This window comes from Mastomys coucha, unplaced genomic scaffold (assembly GCF_008632895.1).
Source record: "Mastomys coucha isolate ucsf_1 unplaced genomic scaffold, UCSF_Mcou_1 pScaffold16, whole genome shotgun sequence".
Taxonomy (NCBI): domain Eukaryota; kingdom Metazoa; phylum Chordata; class Mammalia; order Rodentia; family Muridae; genus Mastomys; species Mastomys coucha.
This window is the reverse complement of record NW_022196898.1, coordinates 12,147,322-12,168,186: the sequence shown is the minus strand read 5'-3', so window position 1 is coordinate 12,168,186 and position 20,865 is coordinate 12,147,322. Positions and strand designations below refer to the sequence as shown.

Sequence of the window (20,865 nt, the reverse complement as noted above, 5' to 3'; positions counted from 1 at the left end):
TGTATTCCAAACTTCTGGGCTAATAACCACTTATCAGAGAGTGCATACCCTGTTTGTTCTTTTGTGATGTTACAGGTGCTTTTGCTTTGCTATGTCAATGTTGGGAATTAATTCCAGGACATCTGGAACAATAGCAGTGCTCTAACATATTGAACAATTTCTGCCACACCCCATGATATTTTTTAATTTACCATTCTCTCATTACTCCTAGCAATAGCCAACCATGGGTCAGAAAAGAAATGTCATTTTTTCCCTCCCTTCCTTTTTCCTTGTCCTATATTTTCCTGCGAGCCGATAGCTATCTTCTCCCTTCTGCCAGATTATTTTTAACAAAAGTCTGTTTTATTCTAGGGCCACTCACTTCCTTGTCATTCTTTCCTTCTCATTGACTTTATAGTATATGGGTGCACATTAGTAGAAATAAGAACTTTTTGTAATACTATTGAGCCAACATAATAAAAGGCATAGATCACAGTGATATTATTCATATTTAACAAGTAGTTTTGATTATATCTGAATTCAAGCTTATGAGTGACAATAAGAATGCAGCTATTATCATTCAGAACAATATAACCAGCATTCATAGATTTCTCTAGCCTTCCAGTTTGGGGTAATTAAAAACCCTCCCAATTAGACTATTAGAATATCACTGGAAATGCAAATACATAAGAGGTTGTCAAGGAGGCATATGAACTGGAAGCAATAATAGTGTTGGCAGTGCTGTAATCACTGAGCACACAAAAGCTGACAGCAAATACATTCCTTTCACCAACTGACTAAATATACCTAACTCTTTGATGCTTTCTTTAAACAAAACAGATGAAAACACATCATTATTTAAGCTTTTATTTTAATCATTTTCAGAGTCATTATTACTTGCTGAGTTTTACAAAGCAGAAGTGCTGTTTAATACTGAATTAGTGATTCCATAGTCAGCTGTGTAAAATCTATTATGAAGATAAGGAGTAAATAGTAGACAGAATCCCCTATTCAAAATGCTCTTTGCTAGAATCAATCTACCTTTATCTGTTGTTTGGGCATCATTTCAGAAGCCACTGAGCTTTTGCTCAGCCTGGGAGTCCTGATTACTTGATGAACAGATATAGAACCCAGTGGAGTACATATTGACATTATTTGTCTTCACACCAGTTTTACTAATGAAACAAGTATCATGCGTAAGGGGGAAAATGAAGAAGTCTCAGAGCCAATCAGAGATATTTCTATCATTCATCCACTTGCCCAGACCCTGACTCTGCCTGCTTCTGGTTTAATTTGCTGTAGTTGCTGTTGAATGTATTTCAGCTGGTTTATTAGGGCTGCCATGGCCAATACAATAATCTGAATGACTTAGCAGAGTGAATTCTAATCACTCTTCTGGAAGTCAGAAGTTTGACAAAGTCATGCTTCCTATGAAGCTTCCTTTTCCTTTTCAGCTTGTAAGCAGTTCTTGGATTATTTCTAGGTAACTCCCATCTTTGCTTTTATCTTCAGTTTTCTGCCTCTGCATGGCGTTCTCCTCTCTGTATAACCATCTTTACCTCACTTGAAAATGCCAGCCATTACAGACTTTTGAAGATGACAGCATTATGATAAACAGCAAACTCCTGTGTCCCAGTGAGTATGAAAGAAAACATCTAATCAGTGCCTGAATTGAGAAGCTTAGAAAAGCATGGCAAACTCATGCTTTTGTATGAGGAAGTGGTAACACACCAGCAAAAGATCCAGAGACTGAACCTTACCTTTATAATAGACACAAAAGAAGCAAACTTAAAACAAAAAATAAAAGCGAAACCCCCAGAAACAATCCCCACACAAGCACAATTTAGATGTCAGGTCCATGGACTGTGTGAATCAGACACAGGGAAATCTCTGCCGTCTACTTTTTCAGATGGGATAAAGGAGAAAGGTGATTCTCCACAAGGAAGAAAAAGAAACCTGTCACTACTGGGCCTTCAAATGCCAAATATCCTAGAATGATTACCTACCCACAAAGGTAAACACAAGTGTAAATGCAACCTCTCAGAACCTTAGGTATGGAAATCCATGTATGAAAACCAGGGCAGCCTAGCCAGATAGTCACAGCCATGGTGACATTGTCCTGAGGAGTGTTCTATATGCTAAGGACTGGGAGACTCCTTTTCAGCTGAAAGTAATAGTGTGCTGCTGATTCTTGCTTTAGGATTCAAGTCAGAAGAGACAGAAAGCAGACTGCAGACAATTTATTCTTGCATAATTTGTTTGAACTCCAAGGATGTGGTGAATAGTTTTATGTCAATATAAACAAGAGTCATTTGGAAAGAAGGAAGTTTAGTTACAAAAATGTCCAGGTTGGTTTGTGGGTAAGTTTGTGGGGGTGCCCACAGAGAGCAGCACCACTCCTAGGTGAGATAATCCTGGGTGCTACAGGAAATCTGCATAAGCCATAAGAAATAAGCTACAAAACAACAGTCCACCATGACTCCTGCCTCAGTTCCTGCCTTGGGTTCCTGACTTGTGTTCTTCCCCCGATTTCTTTCAATGATGGATTGTGAGATGTGGAAGTTTAATTAAATAAACCCTTTATTCCTCAAATTGTTTTGTCATAGCACTTGAAATGCCAACTAAGACAAGGGAGACTCTAGTCTCCAATAGAGTTAAGTATAAAATATAACTCAGAGAGTGGGGGGAGGAAAAGGGATCAACAGCATGAAGGATATTTGAAAAAGTCACTGTGAACACTATTATTTTATAGACCTACTTAAATATTCACACATTGTGTGTATGTGCGTGCATGCATAAGTGTCTGTGTGTGTGTGTGTGTGGTTTGTGCAGCTAAACTATACAATGTGAGGATATGTATTATTTTGCTGATTCTATTATTACTGTGGATCTCATACATTACAGCTTAATGGGGCTGTTAATAGTTTTTCTTCTTGGCAACTTGCATAGCACCTTCTGACATTACGGGAGCTAACTCTCAAGGAAGAGATCAGTACCAGCTTGATTTCACCAGGTCCTGTGCACAGACAACCAACATCTGTCTAATTGGGCCTAAAGTCTGTTCAATTGGAGGAAATCCATGCTGGACTGTAAACTAAGCAAAGAACCCATGGCTGGAAAGGTTGTATGCTCTAGCAGAGAACCAACTTCAATGCATTAAAATGTACACAAACGACATAGGGTACCTAACAGGAAAACTCAATGTGTGATAGAGATTATAAACTCAAGTAAAGACATACACTAGTAAGAACAAATTTCTAAATATCCATCTCTCTAACCCAAAAATAAGTGAAGCTCTCACATCTCAATTAATGATGCTTCTCTGGTTTTTTTAATTATAGTTTTTAGTTAAGTTTAAATACCAGTTACCATAAGATTCTATTTCTTTTGTTTCCTAATATTATTGAAGATGTGACTGAAGTTAAGCATTTCATTTTTGTGTATTTTAGTGGAAGGTTTCATGTCAAATAATCGTTCTTATCACTGATGTCTGCATTTCTGACCTTCATAGTAGTAAGGATCATAAGCTCAAATAAAGATACTAGTAAGACAAAAATTTAAAATAAAGCAAACTATCAAAGAGCAGCATTTAGAAATTGAGTGTGATGGTACATGCCTGTATTCTCAACAGTTAAGGATGAAGGTTAAAAGATTAGAAGTTTAACATCATCCTTAGCAAGATAGGAAATTTAATGCTAACCTGGACTACATGAGACCCTGCCTCAAATGATTTTTTTATTGGTTATTTTATTTACTTACATTTCAAATGTCCCCCTTCCCAGTGACCTCCTCCAAAACCCTCCCATCTGCCACCCCTGCCTCAATGAAGGTGTTTCTCCACCCACCCACCCACTCCTACCTCATCACCCTCAATGGAACAGTTAGTGGAAGGACTGAGGAGCCAAAGGGGATTGCAACTACCATAGGAAGAACAACAATATCAACTAACTGGATGATGCCCAGAGCTCCCAAGGACTAAACAACCAACCAAAGAGTTCACATAGAGGGATCCAATCCTCCAGCAGAGGATTGCCTTAACTGGCATCAGTGGGAGGGTAGAACCTTGGTCCTGTGTCTCAAATCATTTTAAAATGGGGGTGGGGCTGACAGATGTGATCATCATGATTGTCTTAGTTAGGATTTTACTGCTGTGAACAGTGTGAACTATGACCAAGGCAAATCTTATAAGGGACAATATTTAATTGGGGTTAGCTTACAGGTTCAGAGGTTCAACCCGTTATCATCAAGGCAGGAGCATGGAGCATTCATGCATGGTGCAGGTGGAGCTGAGAGTTCTATTATCTTCAACTGAAGGCTGCGAGTGGACGAGTGACTTCCAGACAGCTAGAATGAGAAACTTATAACCCACACCCACAGTGACGCACCTACTCCAACAAGCTCACAACTCCAAATAGTGCTATTCCTTGGGCTAGCCATACTCAAACCACCACAATGATAGATATACAAGTTACAAAATAGAAACAAAAATATGAAAAAATGAGTCAAAGGCCATCCCAAAAATCTTAATTGTCTTGACAAATGAAACCAAAGGCAAGCAAAGAGTTTATATTCTAGAGAGAGAATATAAAATTCTAACTTTAAAAACAGTTAATGATTTTAAAGCCTATTCAAACAGGTAAATAAATGATGAGGGAACCAAATTTAGAAAGGAAATTTAATTTCTAACAGAAAGCCATGAGCAGTTAAGAGCTGTTGTTGTTTCAGAGGATGGCCGTTTGATTCCCAATATACTCATCAGGTGACTCATAACTCTCTGCAACACCAACTCCTGGGCATCCAAGGCCTCTGGCTCTCCAGGCTCTGCACTCATGCTTTCACATGCACTTACCCCCGAGACACACAATTAGAAATAACGAGTTGTTCAAAATGAACCAAACATAAATATTGAGGACAAAAGAGATGGTTAATCAGCCGGGCGGTGGTGGCGCACGCCTTTAATCCTAGCACTTGGGAGGCGGAGGCAGGCGGATTTCCGAGTTCGAGGCCAGCCTGGTCTACAGAGTGAGTACCAGGACAGCCGGGGCTACAGAGAGAAACCCTGTCTCGAAAAACCAAAAAAAAAAAAAAAAAAAAAAAAAAAAAAAAAAAAAAAAAAAAAAAAAAAAAAAAGAGATGGTTAATCATAAAATAGTTGAAAACAACAGTAGACTCAACCAAGCAGAAGGAAAAGTAGCAGTGATGGAATTAATTGACAAAGTGACAGCAGTGTGTGAAAATGAATTGATCAGACAGAAGAACCTGAAGGGGAGAAGGGAGGGCTGTGGCTGAAGGTGATGAAGGATACTGTGTATATATGTTAAAAGGATGGGGTTGTAGTTTCTATCAAACGAAAATACTCTCCGGAAGGATTCAATAAAGAGAGCTCTTTAAGAATTTTTTAAAATGTATTTGGACTATGAAAAGGAAAACCCAATAGTATCAGGCACTAGGCCTTTTGTGGACACTGGTGGTCTTAACAGGTGGGTCAGAGAGAAAGGGTGCAGAAAGAGATACCATAGCAGGAAATCAAAGCTGTGCACATCTCATGCATTCTAATTTTTTTGAAAAATTGAATGTAATTGATGTAATTTATCCTGGGTAAGAAGAAGGGGGTAGCAGCATGAAGAGGTAGAAACTGGCTTCCTTGTAGGGTGGAAAAAGGAAGTGTGGAAATAGACTTAACTCGGGGACTTTGCTACCTTTTCCTTTTTAGAAGTATTTTAAATGTCTAGGTTGGGATCTGGAACACAAGGAATTGTTTAAACAGTTGTGAAAGAATATTATGTGATTTTGTGGTTGAAATTGACTGTGATCTTGCCTGCCTTAAGGTCAACGAGTAGTGTAGTTCCTTCTGTTTGTACTTGAACTTGAGTCCCTTCATAAATTGAAGGTAGTTCTTGGGTTCCAACCAGACTACTAGCTTCAAGAATTTGAGATTATGTACACAAAAGTACATTTTCTTTCTTACATTTTACATCTATAAATAAAACATATACGCATTTTTCTTAGAAAGCCAGAATATTTTCTTTAAGTCCCTGTGGTCCTTAAAGCATCGTTGGGGGCTGGAGAGAAGACTCAGCCAATAAATATGCTTTCTGCTAAGCTTTTAAACTTTTATTTCCCGGAATCCATATAGTATAAGCAGAGAACTGTCTCCTACAAGTTGTCCCTTGATGGGCCATGGAAAGCTCTTACTGGCCTGGGCCTGTGCACTCTCTCTTCCTGTCTCCCTCCTGCCCCCCACACACACATGCACACACACACACACATGTACACACACACAGAGAGAGAGAGAGAGAGAGAGAGAGAGAGAGAGAGAGAGAGAGAGAGAGCAATTGACCATGAGGCTGGAGTCAGATTTCATAACATTTACCACAGTTGATGGAAACTTGACACTGTTCACTTTTAACCACATTGTTGGTTCATCTCAGCAAATCAACTCCAATTTTAATAAATCTAATGTTTTAATTTTCGTGTTATTACATATTTCATTAGGGTTTTTAGACTTCTCATTTAAATGCAAATGATTTTATAGAATGGATATAACCATAATCTTTTGAATTATCATTATTGAGTATAATTTAATAACTTTGGGTTTATAGCATCAGAAACTTACTTGAAGTATCCCACAGCCCTAAATATGAATATATCTGATATCTTAGTTCATGTTTTTCTATTATCCTCACTTCAACTTGTCTCTGTTATTTCTACCAGCAATTGCAAATCTTTCTCTGACAATTTGTGAACAAGTGATACTACTTTGTTCTCTATATAACATTTTTAGAAAGGATTAAATATTTCATATTTTAAGAAGCAATATTGCATCATAGCACAAAATCAGAAAATTTTCCGGATGATATAGCATGGCATCTATGAAACCCCTAAGTATGTCAATTATATTCAGTTATGATAGCCATGTTTCCAACATCATGATAGATTTTATTTAGTAGTTTAGAAAAGGCTATTCATCATCCAGAATGATCGGCTTTTATAAATTTCAATGTAGTTTGTTTTCTCCAAGGAACGACTTGCACATAAAATGCATTCTGGAAAAGAGTTTAATCTGCCATGAATGGCTTGAATATAAGTGACTCATTACTGGCTAAGTGACAATTAATTCATTTCAACACTCATCAGTTCATTTCAATTTTGGTTAGGCAAATTAACCACCTGAGGTGCACCTGCTTGAATGCATCTTAGGGGGGAAAATAACCTGTTTTTATGGGATAGCAGAACATATTGCAACATGGTAGACACTGCATAAGCAGTTACTGAAACAAAGAAAAGTCTTTAAGTACTCATTATTGCTTTCTGTGGTTATAGAATAAATTTATAAAATATGAATTCATTATTATTAATAATTACATGAATATTATGTTCCTATATTGTAATATGTAAACAGATCTCCATATTTATTTTAATATTGTCACATATAGTCATATTGCAACAACTTTAACTAATTATTCCACTATGTGCCTACTTGTGGATATTACCTCCAAATGTTACAAGCAACTACTAAAAATCTCAGAGCTCTTTTTCTACAGAGAAGAACTTTAAATTTCCACAGGTTGTTACCTAAGATCTGACCTCAGATGACTGCATCTCTAAAGCATAATAGAGTTTTTGCTGTATGTGCAAATGTGCATGCATGCAAGAATGTGTGTGCTTGTGAGTGTGTGTATGTGTGTGTGTGTGTGTGTGTGTGTGTGTATGTGTGTTGGGTGCCCTTTGGTATGGAGATGTACATGTGGAGGTTTGAGATCAGTCTTGGGTGTATTTTTTTGAGACAAGTTCTCTCCCTTGGTCTGGAAAGTAGGCTGGTTGGCCAGTTCCAATGGAAGATGATCTGTCTTTTGTTTAAAGCTTCCCATATAATGAGAAGACCAAGGGGGAATTGGAATGCATAAGAATTAAAAACCTTGTGCATCAAAACAGCAATAGATTTTTACTTAACCTATTATAGGGAAAATTTAAGGAATTAGTATATGTTTTCTGTCTTGATTGGCTTTAATGGTTGTTTTAGTTAGGGTTTCTGTTACTTTGATAAAGTAATATATTGGGAACTTCACTTACTACTTATTATTGATCAGTCTGTTACAGGATATAAAATAATCAGTAAGATAGATTTTATCTTACTGATTATTGCTTATTCCTGTGAATGTATCCCAATATCAGTTATCTCAGTCTGAGCAAGAATATCTCATGAGTGAAGGGCAACAGAATAAATAACCCCAAAGACCAGAGATTTCCCTTGGAGTTTAAGATCTTATTCTTCATATGAGCAGAAATCATATACAGTCTGAAAATGCCTATGGTGTCTGAGCTCACAGACAAAAACCACACCATTTTTAAGCTAAATCACCTTTTTACAGAGGGTTGTTTTTATTTTTATTTTTCAAGCTTCTTTACTTTTCTACTTCTTAAAATGAGTCTCATTGTCTGAAAGAATTTGCCTTCATGTTTAGAGTACAAGTGCCACCATATATCGCAGATGTGCAGCTTGGTCTTCATGTGTATCCCAAAGAACTGGAGTAGGGGCTATCCCAAAAGCTTTTGCATATGTAGGATACATTCTTCTTGCTGAGCTGCCTTATCTGGCCTCAGTGGGAGAAAAAGTGCCTAGCCTTACAGAGACTTGAAATGCCAGGGTTGGGGGATACCCAGTGGAGGTCAGTATCTGCTCAGAGGAGAAGGGGAAGAGGCATGGGGGAAGGCCTGTGGGAAGGGGTTATTTGGAGGGGGCAGTGAGCAAGATGTAAAGTGAATAAGTAAGGTTAAATTTAAAAAAAGAGAGGAAAAGAAAGATAAATTGTGAACAAAATTAGATGAATGTATAAAGCAGGATAAAAGTTTTAAAGAAGTCTGTTCAGCACAATTAAGTAAATACATGCTAAATATTCTATTTTAAAAAGAAGGATACAAATGCCAAAGTAAAGACAAAAAGAGGAGAGTTATCCTCAAAGAGAAAGACTGTTGAAACTCAGCAGTATTATAATAAGATTACTAACAAGTATTTAATCAATATACCTTTTAGTTATAGTTTTTTTACTTCTAGAGTCTGAGCCTTGTGGTTTGAATTGAAGCACATTTCAGAACACAAGTCTCCAAAGGCCATGGAATATCTCCTTGTCCTCTCTGATGCTGCCCTGAAACTGAGTGCAACTGAAAATGAGGATTTCCAGGAGAAGACCTTAGGAAGTCTGCCAAACTTAAGCAATCATTGTCAGAGAGAGATAGTCTTGGGACTTTGGTGTAGCTCGGTGCAGGTGTTCGAGGGGCTTTAATAAGAGCAAAGGAACCCCCACATAAATAATGTGAGAGAAAAAAAGTTTTTTTAGCTTTTATTTTTTATGTAGCTAAAAATAACTGATATGCTGAGTATATGTTTTATATTTATCTGGCAAGTTTTCAAATATTTATTTAATTTATATGTTGAAAAGTTATAAATGATATGTAATGTATTTTATCATATCCACCTCCCATTGCCCTTCCTTCAACTTCTCTCAGACCCTCACATCATAAAGCATTCCTAACTCTTCTTCCTCCTCTTCTTTAATATAATCCACTGAATCTAATTTGTGCTGCCTTAATATGCACCTGGGTGTAGGGCCATCCATGGGACCACTGGAAATCTATCAGTGTAAATGTCATTTTTATTACTTCAGATTAAGTGATTAGAGCTGTAGTCAAACTGAACATTTTCTTTTCTATTATCTATAGACCTAGGACTGGAAGCTTCTAGACTTAGTGCAGTCTAATCTTCCAAGCTGACTGATTCAATTTGGCTTCTCTATACTTCTGAATGAATTGATTTGTCTAGTCTCACAGTAACTTTGGCAATATATTCTAATATTCTAGCTCTTTCTCATTTTCTGGCTTATTCTGTCTTCTGTATTGTAGCTTGTTCTCTCTGCAACTTGTCTTGGTAAAACTGGCCCAGTAAAACTGCCACACACTCATGATATTGCTTGCACGCACACACACACACACACACACACACACACACACACACACACCCCACACTACATCCACCTCTCTTCTCTCTCACTACTCTTAAGTAGCCTCTCTTCCTCTACTGTTCTCATGTGAGTTGGATGTATCCTAGCTCTGACTCAGTCTGTGAAATCTTCCTCAGATTTGTTACTTTGTCTTCCTTTCAATAAGATGTCACTTTTAAACATGGCTGCTTCCTTCTACAAATTAACCTTACCTTCATTGTTATGGACTGAAGGTGTGTACTAAGGGTGTGTCTGTATTTCAGCCAGATAATAGTGTAATCACAGTGTATCAGCCTCACCACTGGATCATATCTTTAAATGTAAACCCTTGCCAGAGTAGCCATGCTGCTGGATTCAAACTCTTCTACTCACCAAGGGCTATATCTTTGAATAAAATGTACTCTCTTTCCTGAAGTAGCCATCAACTTTCATATCTCCTCAGCAAGAGATGGTACCTTGTACGTCCCTCCCCATTCAGCTGGAGTATTGATTGTTTTGATCTGAAGGTCTCATGGGTGTAACAACAGCAACTATGATTTCATTAGTGTGAAGACATTTCTCAGAAGTTGTATATGAACTTTGGATCTATCAGTCTTTCCACTCCTCCTTTCAAGTTATCTGGCATAATTCAATCTCACTTGTTACATTTTCCAAAACAGTAAAATGCAAGAATCTTTTACTGTTATGTCTTTGGAGTCATAATAATTTTGTTTATTCGCTCCACAGAGTGATTCTTGAATATGATGCATGTGTTAAAAATCAAGGAGATGAGAATTTTGAGGCAAGTTGACACCAAAGCAGACTGTTCAAGGTTAGTGTGGTTTTCTTAACAAGAAAGGAAAGAACAGAGGAGTGATTGTATCAAACTCCAAAACATAAATGCTGATGTAGGTGTTTAAATGTGTAAGTAAAACTGAGTTGTAACATAGATGTTTCTGTTGTTATATACTGTTGTTTTAGAAAACATAAGAGTAATAAGACTGCATAAATGAGAGCTTCTTACGCAATTCTGATTACTTGATTTTTTTCTGTGCTGGTGACTGTGTGGTGGGTAAGCTATTTGAAGGAAGATTAAAGAAGTAACAAGGGTAATTGGAAGTCTAAGATATAACAAGACTAAGAACAGAAGTTTTTCTTGTAATAGGACTTCTGTAGGTTAGAGAAAAAGATTTTAAGTGTCAGGAACTCACATCAGAGAAACCATGAAGTAAATTAGAGATAGAAAAGCAGATTGATTAAACAGTTGATTTTAAAGATGCTTGTATATTTTCTGTGGAGTTGACATTAGGGGAATCTTAACAATGGCCTTTAGATATCTTGCATGTGGATGTCATGATTACTTTTAGAAATATGTAATGTAGAGTAAGAATGTGTCTGTTAGGTACTGTACTCATCTAATGTCTCACATGCCAAGAACAGGCTATTTACAGGTCTCTGGGCTCTCAGGAAGCTGGATAAGTCTGAAGCTGGAAACAGATGTGAGCATTACCAGCTTGTCTCTTCGTGAAAGCAAGATGGTACATAGAAACAATAGTGACCGAGAAAATAATCTGCATTTTTGTAAAATCTCAGAAGTAGCAAAGTGAAACAAAGACCTGGTGATGGTACAGAATGGAAGCGTGGTACCTGTTGTGCACCTGAGACCAAGGGAAAGGGTGGTTCATGGAGGTTGGGTTGTATAATATTGGAAGTGGTTGAAGGAAAAGATCCTACATTGGACTCAGCAGTTAAGAGGTCACTGATGTGTTAGAACAGCGGGTCACATCAGAACATACCACACACCAGCCCCAAATAATTCCACGTGTAAGAGGTTTAATTGAGAGGGGAAGAGAGGGCAGTAGTGTGGAAAGAGAGGAGGGGGAGAGAGAGAGAGATGGAGGAATGTTCCCCGTATATATATGGGTTCTGATGTAGTGGCTGCAGGTAAAGGTGGGAGGTGAGCCCAATGGATTCTGGGAATATGGTCTCTGTTGCCCTGACAACAGGTCTGTGGACCCGCCCATGTATCACCACAGGCTTTGGATGCTCTGATGCTAACAGTCACTTGTTAACATGTCAGTGGGGAGTTAGAAGTGAGAGCCAGAGGCCAGAGATAAAAAAGTTTGCTCTTGTTTGTCTGTGAGAGTCAGGGGAATTTCTGTACTCTGGACTAGGTTATTCTAAATAAGATTTGTTCCAGAAAATTTAAAGCCTTGTGAGGCAGTAGCAGTAGTAGAGGGCTAGACCACGAAAAACTTAAGTGGTGGTGGTGCTATCCCAATAAGCATCATGGCAGGAAGGGAAGCAAACCTCAAAGATATAAGAATGAAAACTTGGTTCATAGTTAGTCATCTGGATCAAAGTTCTAGAGAGTCTGATGCTAAGCAGTTTGTTGTAAGATTATTTAAATATAGTAGAATTTGAAAAAAAAAAAGGTTTCCAGGCCACACCCATTTCCATTTTAGGTGTATAATAATACTTAAGTGTGACTTCGTAGAAACTCCTTTGCGAAAAACATGTGACCATGAAGATAGGTTCTATAGCTTAAAGACCTAAAATCTAGTGTTGTCTCTGACTGAGATAGCACAGAAGTCAGCAGGCTATAAAGAACCCACCTCCTAAAGAAGGATTCTATTAACTGGGAGGTAAAGAAAAAAGTCTAGGGAGGGAGAGAGAGTCTGACTCACATTCTGGGGGGTTTGAGAGAGGTCTGGATCTACAAATGGCAAAAGGTCACCAAGTCATTAACACCACCTACTCCTTTTTGGGTGCAGTGCAGGTGTTTTCTCTGTTGAGGAGACACCTGTTTGCTGAATATTCCTGGTTTCCCTAGTGCTCTGTAGGCACAAGGACATTTGTTGCCCCAACAAAAGTAAATAGGCAGGAAGAATGGCTATAAGCCCTTTCACCTTCCAAAGACATGGCCAAATACTGTTGACTATTGTCCTTGAGCTGTGGATTTGTTCATGGCTACTGGTCTGCCAAGCATCTGGCCCCCACTGCCTCTTGCCTATATGCTAGGGATTAAAAATAAGAAAACAGGAGACAAAAGAACAAAATGGGTATATTGATTTTTTTCTACTATTCTTTTTTTTTTTTTAAGCAACACATGCACTGAAATTGGACCAATGACCTCCTCTATAGGATTGGTAACTTAACGAAGCATTCCATAGATTTACTTAATGACTTTTATCAGTTGTCCTTTTAGTATAATGTGCCTCTGTAACAGAGGGAGGTGATTTTATAGGATTAAGATGATCACAGAACTTCCCAAACAATTTGCTATCTGAATTTTAATTGCTTAGGAGGAGGGCCTGTTTGTATTTTTCCTACTTTCTGTGTTTATTCCAGGAAAAGCAGAGCTGCAGGGGCAGGCACAATGGTCTGTTTTGGCAGAATGTCAGATCACAATGACCAGACAGGCTGGCACAAAGAGAGGTGAAGTAGCCAATGCTGCAAAAACAGACCTCTGAGGAGTTTGGTTCTCTGTGTCTGATTATAGTTTATAAAGGAGGTTTTAGCTTAGCAGGGCAGCATATACCTCTGAAATCCATGTACTTTAGGTGCTGTGGCAGAAAGATTCTGTTTTAGGCCAGTCTGGGCTATACAGAGAGAATCTATCTCAAAGAGTAAAGGAAGCATTTAAAAGTTGTATTTTTTTTTCAGATTAATACTTTTATTTCACATATTTTGAAGCTCCATTGTTGGGCTCACAGATTTTGTGATTGCTGTATGTCTTGTACCTCTTGAAACAACTATTTTGTTCTCTTTGATATTTTTTACTTTGACCTATTTATTTTTAGATTAATATTGTTACAAATTTCCTCCTCTTCTTTCTAATTCTTTCTTTCCCCTCTTTCATTTCCTCTTTTTCAGCTCCTGTCAAACCTGCATATGATCTTGTGTCTATTTATACTTTAGGTGACACATACATAAACAGCATATGAAAAGACATTTTTTATGTTTTGAAATTATAATATTGTCAAAACATTAACATTACTGATGCATGTTGAAAGCTTTTTCAGAAATTCACCTGGAAATTTTGCAGTCTAGTTTATAGACAAAGATGTCTTTGGAAATTTCAGTCTAGAGTGGATCCTAACTCTATCCCTGTTATTGATGTAAATTTGATGATTTACTTTCCCACTTTCCCAGTCTCAGTATACATTGCTGCTGATTAAACATCCCCAATACCCACACTGCTGAGCAAAGTAACTTTTCCCTTAATATCTTGACTCAAGTTAAGGACTGTAAACCTAGGTCTCTATTGTTAGACAGATCTAGATATTTGGTTTATTTTCTTATAACTACTGTGATGACATCAGAATTATAATTTTATAATTAAGTAAGGGAAACTATACTTGAATTTACTGTTATAAAGGAAGGGGTTGAATGATAGAAGTAAATGAATTAATTTTCTTTTTATTGTGTGATTTACTATATTGAGAATATATAATCAATTTTTAAGCAGACATAACTGATAATCATTAATCAAGATTTATATAGTTGTTTTAGACATTTTAAGTATTTTAAAACATTTAGATTTCATAGGCAACCAATGTATATCCTGAACAATTTGTTATGTGATTCATATGTACCATCACATTGAATACCAAGTATTTCTATGACTCCACTGTGGGAAGCCACTTCATAAGCACATTGCCATTACAAGATGGCGATGACATCTGGCTTGCCGTTAGCATAAAAACGCCTTGTGCACGTGTGCCTGTAAATCCCAACGATCTGCGGCGGAGTGCCTTTGGTCACGTCAAATGGCCTGATTGTCCCACAGCCTATTATGAGTCGCCACGTCTGAGGCAGGCATAGAGCTCTATATAAGGGGAGGGTTTTGAGATAGTCGGGGTCCTCCTCAACTGAAGCTTGTGATCTCGCTCTCAAGATACATTAAAGCTTGTACTGCAGAAGGATCCTGTGTGTGCCGCGTTGTTCCTGCTGGCGGGAGATAGCGCGGGACACTCCACCTTTGTGGAGTGTTCGTTGTTCACTCAGAGCTACTATATTTTAATAATTAAAAAATAAAGTCAAAAAGTTAGTAAGTGAACAAATAACTAATTTATCATTTTCAAATGCATACTAATTTAACTCAGAATGTCTGAATTCTGAATTAGAAACTAGAGGTATTGCTATCAACCAGTCTGTTTACTACTGATGTTGACAATGGCAATTTGGCCTTGGGAAGGCAGTATAAAAGCAAAAAATGGATATTTTTTTTAATAAGGAAAGTCTTCATGCCAGTAGGCTATCTTGCTTGCACTGTCTGTAAAAATTCCCATTTTCACTAAGTTAAGAGTCACGTAGGATGAATTCAGTGAACAGAGTGGGAGAGAGAAATAGGGAGAGAAATAGAAGGAATATGTATATCTATAGTCTCTGTCCTCAAGTAACATTACTGGAGGGCAATGGTTTCTTCATTGGTTAAAAAGACAGCATAGGCTTGCTGCTGAAATTGTCTTTATATAAGTGTAACAAACTGCTTGATTAAAAAATATCTTTATCCTTGAAACATATTATCTCAGTCATAGACTGTTGGCATTTCATTGTTCAAGCTTCAGTTATTTTTTGAATGGTTGTCATTAGAAGATTACATGTAGAATATCTAATGATTTATTTAGTCTCACAATCCCTTGCATCTTTAAATCAAAGAAAAAGAAATAAGACAGGTTGACCTTACATATTCATGGAAACAATTGCTTATGAATTGATTTAAAGCAATTAGTAGTAGAAAATTTAAAATAACAAATGTGCATAGATTTAAAAGATGATTTTCAACATTCATAACATCCATCCTTAGGATAACGAAGTAATGTAAAGGGAAAAGTGGAATAATGTGGATCTAGGTTCAACTAGAGAGAGGGTTGGAGTGGTGGGCAGAGAAGTGGCTTAGGGAGGGACAAATAATCATCCTAAGGAGCTTAACTACATTTTACAACCTGGAACAATTTCCATAAATTTTGACTTCCTGAACCTAAATATCCAAAGCACAAAGTTCACACATTCCCCATAGTGAATCTCAGTGAGCTTGCCTCAACAAAGAAAACACAAACTTGGAAGACAGCTGGAGAATACGTCATGGGATCATGATGTTGCAAGGCTTGTCAATCCTCCTCCTCATGCAAGCCTTAATGAAACATAATCTGAATGAAATAAGCTGCATTTACATATTTGCATATTTACCAAAAAGCTTACTAGCTAATTCTCACTTCATTTTTCTTGAATGTTTATGTTTGAGATAAGACAAGTAGATAACCCTCCCCTGTACTCCAGGTGTAAGACTGACAGCCGAAATGAGAGTCATCCATATCTGTTTGCTGTTGTTTTTGTCTCTTTCCTCCTTCCTTCCTTCCTTCCTTCCTTCCTTCCTTCCTTCCTTTCTCTCTCTCTTACTTCCTTTCTCTCTTTCTCTCTTCCTTTCTTTCCTTCTGTCTTTCCTTCTTTCTTTTATACCTTTTCTCTCATATTCTCACAGTTCTTCCCCCTTCCTCTTCCCCTTCTTCAATCCACTGCTCCTCCATTTCTCTTCAGAAAAGAGCAGGCATCCCATGGATATCAACCCATGCATATCAAGTTGCAGTAAGAAGAGGCACATCTTCTTCTATTAAGGTTAGACTAGGCAACTCAGTAAGAGGAATGGGTCTCGAAGCAGGTAACGGATTCAAAGATGGCCCCTGCTTCTGCTGTTATGAGTCCCACAGGAAAACCAAGCTACACAACTGTAACGTATGTGCAGAAGACCTAGGTCAGTCTCACACAGGCTCTCTAGTTGATAGTTCAGTCTTTGTTAGCCACTATGAGCCCAGATTAGTTGATTTTGTGGGTTTTTTTGTGTTGTCTTTGACCTCTCTGGCTCCTACAACCCTTCTGCAGGGTTCATTGAGCTCCTTCTAATGTTTTGCTGTGGATCTCTGCATCTGTTTCCAGTAGTTGCTGAATGAAATCTCTCTGATTACAATTGGGCTAGGCACCAATCTTAGTACAGCAAAATTTCCTTAGGAATCAGTTTATTGACTTTTGCTCACAGTCATGTTTGGATCTAACCTAGGTCTAAGAACATCCAGTCTCTGGTTCCTTACCTTCCAGACAATGTCAGTGGTAGGCTTCCTCTCATGGCATGGGTCTCAACCATGGGCCAGCCATTGGTTGGCCTCACCCACAACATATGCATCATCTTTACCCCAGCATATCTTGTAAACATGACAAATTATAGGTGGGAGGTTGTCTGGCTAGGTTGGTAGTTGGTGTCCCCATACCACTACTAGAAGTCTTGCCTTGTTACAGAAGATGGCTGATTCAGGCTCTGTATCCCCCATTTCTAGGAGTCTTAGCTAGGGTCATGCTCATAAATTTCTGGGAGTTTCCATTGTCTTAGGTTTCTAGTTCTTCTCAGAGATATCCTGTGATTCCAGTTGTTTTTTTGTTTTTTGTTTTTTGTTTTGCATGTTATATCTTCATTGGGTAAATACAATTTAGTAGCTACATTCTTCTTTGTTTGAGGCTGAGCCCCTACCAGCCTCTGCTGAGGATGTTCCATAGTTTAGTCAGATTTGTGGTAATTCCTCTGGTGAAGGTGGTATGTGAATGATTGGCGGAAGCTACGGCTACATAGAGAACAGACATAAGGCTTTTCTCCTGTGTGAATCATGAGCCTTCAGGTTGGTCTTGTGGCTGAAGGACCTTTTGCATGTACTGCATATAAAAGGCTTCTCTGGCTTGTGTATGACCTTATGATTTCGGCAGTCAGAGACTCGTTTGAATATTTTCTGACAGGTGACACAGACCAATCCCTTCTTATTGAGGTGAGTTCTCTGGTGGGATGAAAGGTTACAGGCATATTTGAACCTCCTAGGACATTCTTCACACTTGTATGTTTTGGGACCACTACAGAATCTCCTTTGATGACTTCCACATGGTGAGTTTACCTCATGATTCTTACAAAGATTGAGAGGCTCAGAGGTAGGCTCCTCTGGCCTGGAGAGGGACCCTGGGACCTCCTGATGGTCTTTTTCAGAAGAAGATTCCCCAAGTGACTCCTGCAGGAATGTGGATGTTCCTTGACTTGGTCTTGTAGAATCCTGAGGAACCCCCATAAGAAACATCTCCCAACTCAGGCTCAGGATGATACATTCTCTGGTTAGTGGAAAGGGTATCTGTCTTGTTCCTGGGAATATTATCAGTACTATTTACTTGAGTAGCATTCCTGGAAGTGTTATAGCAATCGTTTTTGTCTTCAGAGATGTTTGTTCTGGAGAAATCTATTGGTTGTTCCTCCATGGGGACATCTGAAGTAGTAGGAGCACTCAGAAACTCTACATGATGACTAGAGTTGCCTTGACTTGCTCTTCTAGCACCCTGAGGGAATTGAAAAGAAACACAACCTTCTTCATGCTCAGGGCACTGTTCATTCTGGGTAAGGAAGTTTATCTCATTTCCAGTGCAGCTGTCACCAACATTTACTTCAGTAAAATTCCAAGAAGTATTGGATTCATTTTCACCATTTTCTTGTCCTTTGGAAAGAAGAAAATCTATAAAAATGTACCCACAGAAGGATCCTCTCAAAACCTGCCTCTTTTTTCTAGGTTACCTACTAACCTGTGGACGATAATATTTCTTGTGTGGTGTCTACTGGCATCCTTGCATTCTCTGGTGTTGGCCTTGTTGTAGATTGCTGCTGTTTCAAAATCTCAATGACTTCTTTTAATGGCATGTTTTCAGAAAAGAGAGCTCCCTGTCCTTGCATGGAGACATGGACCATGACAGGAGGCTTCAAGCACTCATCAGTCAGATTCTCCATGAATCTCCTCATGTTTCTGTCAGTGGATTTCCACTTCTCTTCCAAAGCAAAGTTGTCCTTGCAGTGTCCAGTGAGGAGAATCTACTCAAAGACCAGTTGAGAAATCATCTGCTCCTTGTTATGCTTTTCTGGCTGCAACCATGATTTGAACATCTCCCAGAGACTGTGCAGCTCCTGCTTTGCCTTGGAGTGATTGTTGTTTGGGGAAAACTTGAGCTGAGCACTAGGTGAGTTATAGATGCCTTCTGCTCCCTGCACACCAGAACTATGAGTTGGAATAAATTCTAAATTGTCGGTCTAAAGGTCTTTTGCTGTTGTCTTGTTACTAAAGGATTTTCTAAACTGTGAAGCCATTGTAGTGACAATGGTCAGAAAGATTCAACTATAGCAGATTAATATCTGTTGTGTGACTTTAAGAACAATGCTAACAGTTGATGAATGTAGTGTAAAAGCTGTGATCCTAATCTGGAGGCTGAGAGATATAAGTTTCTGACCTGGATCGATTCCAGTTGTTTTTTCCAGTACTTTTTGTTGCATATAGATTTCACTATCCTGTTTTAAGCTCCAGGGAGGACTGCCCTGCCCAGGTTCCCTCAGATCTGTGGATGAAAGACAGACACACATTAGCTTAGTTTTCATCTAGCCTTATTGGCTTAGCTGCTGGGCTCTTCTAAGCCTTCCTCATCTATCTGGTACCCATCTTTTCACTCTCAGCTCAACACCCTAAATCTGCTCTCCACTTTGATTGCTCAGTTAGCTTGTCCTTCTTCAGCAACCCCAAATTGCCCTATGCTTAGTTGCATTTCTAATCTCGTGACTGTGGAAATAAAGCAGGCTGTGCATGCTCTGCCTGAGATCTCACATGGCTGGTTACCTTTTCTCCCTCTGAAGCATGTTAAAATATTCCCTTTTCTCTCCCCTGCTAGTTTGTCTGTGGGGAACCAGAAGTCCTGTCTCTATTTTTCTGTCCAGCAATTGGCCTCTGGCATATTTATTTATCGATCAAGAACCAATTGGAAAACAGGATTTTAGCATCAGAACCACCTTCTACAACTATTTCCCTCCATTTTCCCCTTACCTGATTTCTTCTGTTCTCAAACTCCCCTAACCAGACACCTCCTCTTGTCCATCCATGATGTCTACTCTATATTTCCTTCTCACCCCCACCCACAGTGAACCTTGTTTGTTACTTAGCTTTTTTGGAACAGTGGGTTGTTGCATGGCTATCCATTACTTTATGTCTAATATCCACTTATATGTGAGTACATACCATTTGGTCTTTCTGGGCTGGGTTAACTCACTCAAGATGATTGTTTTTTTTTGTTGTTGTTGTTGTTCTATCAATTTGCCTGCAAATTACATAGTGTCATTATTTTTAACAATTAAGTAATACTCTATTAGGAAAATGTGTCACATTTTCTTTATCCATCTTTGGTTGAAGGACACCTAAGTTGTTTTCAGTTTCTAGCTATTATGAATAAAGCTGCTGTGAACACAGGTGAGCAAGTGTCGTTGGAGTATGGTAGAGCATCTTATATTCATAGCATATATGTCTAGGCATGGTATATCTTGGTCTTGAGGTAGAATAAAATCCAAGTTTCTGAGAATCTAACATATTGATTTCCAAAGTGATTGTACAAGTTTGTACTCATACTAGCCATGAAGGAGTGTTCCCCTGGCTCTATATCCTCGCCAGCATGAGCTGTCTTTTATGTTACTGATTTCAGCTATTCTGCCAAGTAAAAGATAGAATCTCAGAGTCATTTGATTTATATTTCTGTGATAGCTAAGGATGAGGAACCTTTTTGAAGTGTTTCTCAACCACTAGAGATTCTTCTGTTGAGAATTCTCTGTCTAGATTTATACCTCATTTTGTAAATAGGATTATTTGGTTTGTTGGTATCTAGATTCTTGAGTTCTTTGTATAGTTTGGATATCAGCCTTCTGTCAGATGTGGAGTTAGTGAAAATCTTTCCCCATCTTTGCCTCTTTGTTCTATTGAAGGTATCCTTTCCCACTCAGAAGCTTTTCAGTTTCATGAAGTTCCTTTTATTAATTGTTAATCTTAGTGCCTGAGTTATTTATGATCTATTCATGAAG

General features: G+C 38.3%; 1 pseudogene; it reads right to left on the bottom strand.

The window, feature by feature from the left end:
* Window positions 1–17,432: 17,432 nt before the first annotated feature.
* Window positions 17,433–19,119, bottom strand: LOC116094284 (annotated as a pseudogene).
* Between the last annotated feature and the right edge of the window lie 1,746 nt (window positions 19,120–20,865).